The sequence below is a fragment of the Myripristis murdjan genome, chromosome 1, assembly GCF_902150065.1.
Source record: "Myripristis murdjan chromosome 1, fMyrMur1.1, whole genome shotgun sequence".
NCBI lineage: Eukaryota > Metazoa > Chordata > Actinopteri > Holocentriformes > Holocentridae > Myripristis > Myripristis murdjan.
The window spans coordinates 12,725,724-12,734,881 of record NC_043980.1 but is presented as its reverse complement, the minus strand read 5'-3'; the positions used below and the strand labels follow the sequence as shown (position 1 = coordinate 12,734,881).

At 41.4% G+C, this 9,158-nt stretch overlaps 1 pseudogene; it reads left to right on the top strand.

Moving 5' to 3' along the window:
• The first annotated feature begins 642 nt into the window (after nucleotides 1-642).
• Nucleotides 643-8,935, top strand: LOC115361845 (putative nuclease HARBI1; annotated as a pseudogene).
• Nucleotides 8,936-9,158: the final 223 nt, after the last annotated feature.

Genomic DNA, 9,158 nt, shown 5'->3' with positions numbered 1-9,158 from the left:
TGAATAAAATGTAATTTTATCCAGGCTGTATAGCAGGGGTCCCCAAAAAATTCAGGCTGTGAACTGCAAAATGATCATATTTTAACTGGGATCCCCTCACTCTAAACACTTGTACAGTTTAGTTTTTTGGGGTGACATTTTTTCATGTCACATGGGGGGCGGCACGACTGCAAAAACGAGCGCATTGTGCAGTCAATAATCAGCCATGTTATCTGTGTCATTGTCCGTTGTGCTGCTGCAGCCGCGTATGAACAAAAGTTGATTTATAATGAAAGGTATACATGGCAGTATGTGTGCGCGCTCACCTGTCAGATCTGGCAGTCCTGACTGGTGCCACAGCGTGGCCGGCCCACCTGGTGCCAGCTTTTTAATTCAAACAAGATTTTGTCCATATAAAAAGTATTTTTATATTACATAAAATATTTCTATATTATACCGGGCGCCGGTAGCAGCCGTTACCGTCTGGGAGGGTCTCGCTCTCGGGGGGAGGGAGGGGTAAGAATAGAAAACGACCAGAGGCCTGTACCATAAAGCTGGATTTCGGCTTAGCGAGCTAACTTCAGGCTTAACCCTGGCTTTTCTGTACCATAAAGGTGGATTACTTCCTGTTGGGCTACGTTGCCGTGGTAACATACGCTGAACACCTAACCTGCTCCGGAGCAGGTTAAGTTCAGGATAAGAGCTCAGCAGGTATAAAAGCCCCACCTACTGACCAATCAATTCTCTTGGAAAATGGCCTGTCCATTTGATGAGAACCCGGTGGATCTTGGTGCACAACTCGTGCGAAGAGCGCTCAGGCGCGAGAAAATATTTTGGGGTCGTTGTAATCCTTTCCAGTTCCCTGAACAGTGTTTGTACGAGAGGTACAGGTTTTCGGGAGAGGGACTAGATAGAGAGAGATACATCTGTCAGCTGCTGGAGCCGTACGTTAGCAATGTAACGCACCGCAACTGAGCGCTGACAGTCCCGCAGACAGTGTGCATTGCACTGAGGTTTTTGCCACAGGTAATTTATTTCTTATTGATGTTTGCAATGAGTATGATGTCTGTAAATCCCTGATTGGATGGGTCGCAAGCAAGTCACAGATAAAATGCCATTAATCCATTATTTGTTGAACTAAATCATTCATTCATTCATTCATAGGTACTTTTATGTATTCTGTTGGCGATGCCGAAAACCTTGGGAAAAACACTGTCAGTAGAGCTATTCACAAAGTCACGGGGGCCCTGACTGAGTTTGTCAATGTATTCGTGGTGTTTCCTGGCCACCTGCCCACGCAGTGCATCAAAGAGGGCTTTTATGACATCGCAGGTAAGCTAGGTTGATGTGTAATTTGCATAATGTAGACTAAGCCCTATGATGTTTGCCGTTGTATATTAAATGCAGCACATTCCTTTCACAGGGTTCCCCAGGGTGCTGGGTGCCATTGACTGCACCCACATCCCCATCTCCGCCCATCTGGGTGAGAATGAGGCCGACTTTGTGAATAGGAAGTCCTTTCACAGTCTCAACATTCAGGTAGAATTCATCTTACAATAGTATTTTATGTCAGTCATTTTAAATTAAACTGTCCAAATGTATAAACACGCCCACACAATACCTTTTTCAGTAGTAGGCTTGCTATGTTTGAGTCCTTTTAAATACACACTGCAGCATCACTAACTACAGTTTATGCCCAATGCTTCTGCAGATGACATGCGACCATGAAATGATGGTCACCAGTTTGGTGGCACCAGTTCGGGGTCTGTCCACGACTCCCGCATATTCAGGGAGTCTTTGCTGTGCCAAAAACTGGAGCAGGGTATGAAAAATGTACATTGTTGGCTATAGATTTTGATTATGTCCTTAAGCCTTTTTTTTTCCACACTTATCAAAGCATTTTCTTTTTATCTTTAGGGCAGTTCAGTGGAGTGCTCCTTGGAGACAGGGGCTATGCATGCCTGCCTTATCTTATGACCCCCTATCCTGATCCACAAATGAGGTTCAATGTGGCCCATGCCAAAACCAGGGTCAGGATAGAGATGACCTTTGGGGTCATCAAGGCACGGTTTACATGCCTCCTTGGCCTGAGGGTGGCCCCAGACTGGGCATGCAGGATCATTTCTGCATGTGTGGTTCTGCACAACATCGCCACAATCAGGAAGGAAAATAAATCACTGAATTACCTTCTTCTTGTGTTCTAATTTTTCCACCTCAAGTCTGAGCTTTTTGATTTTCAGTTTTTTTAATTCAATGTCCAATGACTTTGCTGCAACACTTCCAATTTCCTTTTGTACAGAGATCTCACACTGTCTGCTCCAACCTGAAACAAATTGAATACATAATGCAGTTGCTTCACCATATAAGCATTGCTCCTTTGCATGGCTGGCTTTAGAATAATGCCAATGTCACACTCACTATCCTCATTAAATTTAAGTTAATTACAATTTGTGATTGTCTCCTGGTGGACTGTCTGGAGGTGGAGGCCACCGGCTCAGGGTCTGGAGGATTTCCCTCTTCCTGTGAAATAAACATCATAGCAGCTAATTCATTTTAAGATAGCGAGCACTTGAGGACACCCATTAGTCCCATGTGCAGACCACCACCATTAGTGAGAAATGAAAGATACATCAGCAACTGCCAAGTGTCCACACAGGATCTATGTTAAAACAGGGTGAATGCCATATAACTGTTAATTATGGACTACAGTGTACCAGCAACGAGTAGTAGTCTTTCCAAGCCTGCAGACAGCGTCTCCTCATCATCCATGGCCTCCACCTGAGTACAGCCATTTGGAAACAAGCCAAATGGCATTGCAAATGCCATAATGAAAAATTTCATAAACACATACATTTATGGAACATACAAATGCTTCTGTAGTCAGATCTACTCGTGCCGTCATGGTGGGGAAGTAATATTATAATCGCACTAACTTATGCATTGACACAGTCGGCGATTTTTTCCAGCATGCCTTGCGGCGTTTGGCAGCTGCAACCAGAGAATCTCTAATCTCTAAATGCTCTTCCCCAGACTCTAAATTAGAGTTAGAGTCTGAGGAAGAGCATTTTGGCTCGAAATGTCACGTTTTTGCACTTGTCTTAATAAATTTTTCTGAATGGGAAGTACAGTGTGCAGGATCTTTTTCTTCTTCTTTATCTTGTTGATTCCAGCACCTGGCCAAAGTGGTTTTTGGATGTGCGCACCTTATTTTTTCTCTGGCTGAGCAGAGAGGCAGTAGCGTTTTTTGACGTGGGCGAAGCGGGCATTTTTTTCATGTCACGTGGGGGGCGGCACGAGCACTAAAAAAAAAAAAAAAAAAAAAAAGATCAGCGCTATTCTATTATCTATGCAGCTGAGGAGGTGAGCTGCCCTGCAAATTAGCATGCAAACTGAGAGGATATGGAGCTGTTCACAGAAACTGTATAACAACATATTTCAAAATGTGTCTATGTATGTGTGTGTTAGCTGTAGCCTTTAAAGTTTCATCATGTGTAAAACTAAACTCCTCGTCTGTGGTGCTGTGTAAACTGTAATTTTAATCACTGCAGATGTATTGTTGTGATGAGAAATCAAAAACATCAGTTTATTAGTAGAAGAGGACAAGAGGAGACAAACAGTTCAGGTACAAATTAGATCTAACTTTTTGTTGTTGTTTTATTTTTTTGACAGGTTGTTGGAACAGAGCAAAGAAAGAAGTGTAGGAGCCATTAAGTCTTGTTTGTTTATGTTATTTGGTTCTATTGATTGTGTTGGCCCCTAGATGGCAACAGCTTTCTTGCCTGCACAGGAAGTGAGAGGCCGTGGGTCACAGGTGAGGTGGGTTCAAGTAAGGGCCACAGGTGTTGGTGAATTAGTGGAAAATGGAGCACATGGGTGAAAGGCACACAGTTTTTACCGTGATAGTAATTTTGGAGAATTTGAGTTTTTTCTCTTTATTTTGTAACTGATTCCACCAACAATTCATCCTCATCAGTATGATCAAGCTGTTATCTGTCATCTACAATATTCAACCACTTCAATAAAGGGAACGGATCAAAGGCAAGTTTGTTTGAACCTTCTTTTTATTACTGGAAATAGACACACGTTAAAACTCCCTAAAACCCATGCTGCATGTGACTAATTGTCTGTTTTGATAGTCACCACAGAAGAGTTCAAAGAAGAAGTTCTTCTCTTGGCTCTGTGGCCTGTTCCGGCCCAAGAGGACTTAAGTCCATATTGTCTCAGCACACCGTGTTGATTTTCTTTCTTTCTTTCTTTCTTGATCTCTTGCTTGATTGATTCCTTTATTTATTGGCAATTGATTGATTTCTTTCTTTATTTATTGTTAGTTGGTTGATTGATTTTTCTTTGTTTATTGATTTCTTTCTTTCTTGGCAGTCAGTCTTGCGTCTGTCAGGCTGATCTGACCGTCCTCTCCATCCCTCCGTTCCTTAGTGTCTTGTGAGGTCGGCAAGCCCTGGTTGTGTCTGGCGCCTTGGCTTGAGGCAGCAGTCCTCTGCGTCTGGCGGTACTGGCTGCCTGGGGATGTGTCAATAGTGTAAATAGTGTACATTTTGTAAATAGTTTATTTGTTGTTGGAGAGGGCACCAGCTTTATCACAGAGCACTTTTGTTTGGTGGTCTCATTCAAAGGCCTGTTGTGTCAGCAGTATCAGAGCTGACAGACACTCCTGGGACTCCAAAATGAAACATGCACCTGTATTGTTGTTCCCCAGCCTGGCAGCCAAATTCTCTGCCATCTCACATTTCTATTTTTCTAAATATGCACAGTAACCTGGCCCTGGTTGCTGGTACAATAAGTTACCTGGGGTTGTTTCAGTGAAAAGACTTGAGTTCCTTTTTTTTTCTGTTTTTATTCCTTCATTAAACTATTTTATTTTATTATGCTCAGCCTTGTTTCCTCAGTCTCTCATTCTATAGTTTATATTCTATATTTGATAAGTGGATCACACTTCAACCAGTTTCTTCTAACTTGTTCAGGTGATGTGACTCTGACAATTCTCAGATCTTTGCTAAGTAAAAACACGACGTAGCTTCGATGAAGCAGTTCAGCCAGCACATACACTGAAAGGTTTTATGTTCTTTTTTTTCTAAATGTATTTATATGATTTTAATGAATGTTTTGCACCTTGATCCTAAGAGAAATGTAATTTCATTCAGTTGAATGCATTTTTAAATGAATATATGGTTGAAATAACACAGTACACCTGAATCTGAAGATGTACACAACATTGTTGCACAATGTTAAAATAAATGTTTTATTTTCCTAACTTTGAAGCTACTTGAGCTATCATTCCCTCCCCCTCAAAAACAAACAAACAGCTGAACTGGGAAATGTGGAAGAAATTTTGAAAAGGATCACAGAGAGGAGAGCCCATTTCTGGCCAGACAGGGGGGCAGTTGGCATCGATGCCGTAAGCAAATGACAAACATTACAGTCATAATGCAAACGCAAAACAAACAAACAAACAAACAAAAAAACAAAAAAACACAATAGCAGACAATATGACAACAGAAGCAGCAGGGAGCTGTGAGAAAGAAGGTCACTCACACAGGTCATGCATACACAAACATGTGACAAACAACCAGAGACCCTAAACTTCACAACTTCACATAATTCAGTCAAGAATCAGCTTTTCACAAAATCAAGCAGTACAACAACTCTTGCTAGCTGAGGTTATTTCTTGAAAATGTTTATTTATTGATGCATTTATTTATTTTATAGGAAAACAGGCAAATATAACAGGCTGCTTTCTCTACCATCTCAAACTCTTATAAATTAATGCTGATTGTCTTCACAGTTATACACCTGACATAAACATTTCCTAAACTTTATTTACTTAAGAGTGACAGCAATGTATTCTAAACAGAAATATCCACCCAAGCCAGACTATTTTATTTTCTCAAGACAATCTGTCTGACAGTAAAATTATTCATGTCATTTGATTTTGGCAAAATATGTGTTCTTTGCTTTCTTCTTTTTTAATGTAAGAGGACATGAAAACATGTTGTTCATATCCCAACTGGATGAACTGGAGTCTTCTTTTCACAAATCCAAGGCCGACCAAGAGAACAAGGAAAATCATTCCATCCATCATATACTGGTCTCAGTACTCCACAGTCTTCTTTTCCACCATAATCATCAGGCTGACCTTCTGCCCAGGACCTATTCATGATTAAATCATATGACAAAACAACTTCATAGCATTTAGTGTTAAGTAGTTGTATATTATGGCATGTCGAATTAGCTGATAAAATGAAAACAAACAAACAAACAAAAAACAAAACAAAACAAAAAAGATGTTTTCCATTTAATTTAGTAACAGAAAGAGCTAAAAACGTGAGGAGAGAGCAGGATGATTTCTTACAGAGTTAGAAAGATCAGAGTTAAATATTATAAATAAACTATATTATAAATAATAGAAAATCAACCAAAAACATTTTTTATGTGAATGGCCTGCAGAGGTGGGGGTGGCACGGTGGTGCAGTGGTTAGCACTGTCGCCTCACAGTGAGAAGGTCCTGGGCTCGATTCCCACCCAAGGTCCCTCCTGTGTGGAGTTTGCATGTTCTCCCCGTGTCTGCGTGGGCCTCCTCCGGGCACTCCAGTTTCCTCCCACCGTCCAAAGACATGCAGGTTAGGTGAATTGAAGAAGCTAAATTGCCCCTAGGTATGACTGTGTGTGAATGTCAGTGTTTGTCTGTCTGCCCTGCAATGGACTGGCACCCTGTCCAGGGTGTTTCCTTGCCTTCGCCCTATGAGCACTGGGATTGGCTCCAGCACCCCCCCACAACCCTAGTGAGGATAAGCGGTTTAGAAGATGAATGAATGAATGGCCTAGGGGGCATGTCATTGAATGGGCAGGATTACTAGAATTGGTGTGTGGTTCATGATACAGAAAATATTTAAAATTTGTCTAAAGCAAAGATAGTCTTACTTCTTACTCCTTTTTACATGAGTTAGCTCCACCAGCACAGCAAAACAGAGATGTCAGTATGTCATTCAAAAGTGTTGATTTAATGTAATTTTGAGTCACAGAAAGATGGTCACATTAAAAGTCAGTTTCTTACGTGTAGCTCAGACTTGATCCATCCACCCACTTCCACTCCCCTTCTGTTTCCAGATCAGACAGACCAATCCAGAGTCTGACACGAAAGTTCTTCAGAAACGACTGAGTTTGAAAAATCATACAGAGAAAAGATTTTAAGCAACAAACAAAAACAATGACTATGTTTACCTACATGGAGTAATCATCATCTTATTCCTGTTGGACTGTTTACATGAGGCTTCAATGCACTGCCATGGAGGTACAAGGTTTGTCATGAATAAAACAATTACAGAAGTACTGCCATTTACAGAACAAATGGTCTGAACATAATTTGCTGATTTGAGGCCAAAACCAAGTGTAAAAAATGTGTTAAATCTGTTGTTACGTCTGTGGTCTCCCACGTTGTTAAGATTTTAGTATGAACCGCCCATTAAAGGTCCAGCGCCATGGTTTTACCTCAGTCAGGAGGTTGGTTATGATTCCTGACACAGGGACAGTTTTGATTTTCAGTTTTTGATGGTTTGGTGATACTAAGCTTACAGGAGTGCTAGCTATAGTTTTCCATCTTTTCTATCTAAGTATTTCTGTCTTCAGGGAGGAATTATCCACTGTTGGAACTTCATTCAGCAACAATGAAGGCAAGAGATTTTTCTGACACGTAGCTGGATGGCAGGCATGTAGTCTAGATAGGGAAAGCTCTTAGCTCTGGGTTAAGAAAGTATTTACACTGGCTCATTGTTAAGTGTCTATGAACTATTACAGCACCAATGACTAATGTTATCCAGCCTGACAATGTCATTCTTGCCATTCTTATTCAACCACCGCTGTATACACACAATCACCTACACAACCTGGAGCTGTGTAGGTGATTGTTCACTGGTACTTTAGTAAAACCAAGGCTTTACTAAAAAGAATAAGACTTCTTTTAATTCCTGCCTTGCTGTAACTTGTCCTGAGCTGAATCTTTCTTCATACTGTCAGGCAGGGCAGTGTGTCTTATAGCTGGGGGGCAGGCCAGTTCACCTCATGTCTAGCAGACTATCCACTGCCTGCTTTTGGCCAACCTTGAATTTGGATGGTTTTATACTACATTATTCAGTGGAGCAGTCTGGAGAGAGGCTTATACCATAAGTAAGAACTCTTGTTCTTATTTGTAAAACCCTTACATTACATTTCTGATATCATGACAGGATATCAGGCAGCTCAAGCGTCACTTTTTACCTCGTATTTGTACTCCAGCTTATTTTCTATATTTTTTCTGGACTGTCAAGTGAAATTTTGGTGAGTTTCTGTGGGCACGATGAGTTTATTTGAGGAAATGGCCACATTTCCTAGCTGCAGAAACACATTAAGCCAATAAAAAAATGTGTCAATAAAATGTAAACTTTCCCAGCCCATCCCTCACATTTTCTTCTCTGCTGTTGATGATCACCAGGTCAGCTCCTCTCCTCAGACAGTCCTGCCTGCTCTCATTCCAGTTTTTACTTTCTGAAGAGATGAAGTAACAGCTGCTGTTGAACTTGGTCCAGCCGTCTTGGCATATTTGTGATGTCAGTTCTAGAAAACAAAGGTATTTCCACACAAAATGCTCATAAACTTTAATAAACATTCAGGATCAAAAATGTTATGATCCAGGGCAATGCAGTAAATGGTTAATGGACTGCATTTCTATAGCGCTCTTGTAGTCTACTGACCACTCAAAGCGCTTTACAATGTTTTGCCTCACATTCACCCATTCACACACACATTCACACACTGACAGCAGAGGCTGCCATGCAAGGCGCCTAGCTGTCCATCAGGAGCGGTGAGGGGTTCAGTATCTTGCTCAAGGACACTTCAACACTCTCTGGAGGAGCTGGGGATCGAACTGGGAACCCTCCGGTTACCAGGCGACCGCTCTACCTCCTGAGCCAGTAAAAATGTTTAATTTCCCATACCTCTTATCTTCAGTCTCAGCCTTTCAATCTCCATTTTCAGCTGACGTTTCTCTTCAGTCATGCTGCTGAGACTGCTCTGTAACTGGTTCCTCTCTTGAGTCATGCTGTTGAAACTGGTCTGTAACTGGTTCCTCTCTTGAGTCGTGCTGTTGAGACTGCTCTGAAACTCGTCTCTCTCTCTGGACAGGTTGCAAT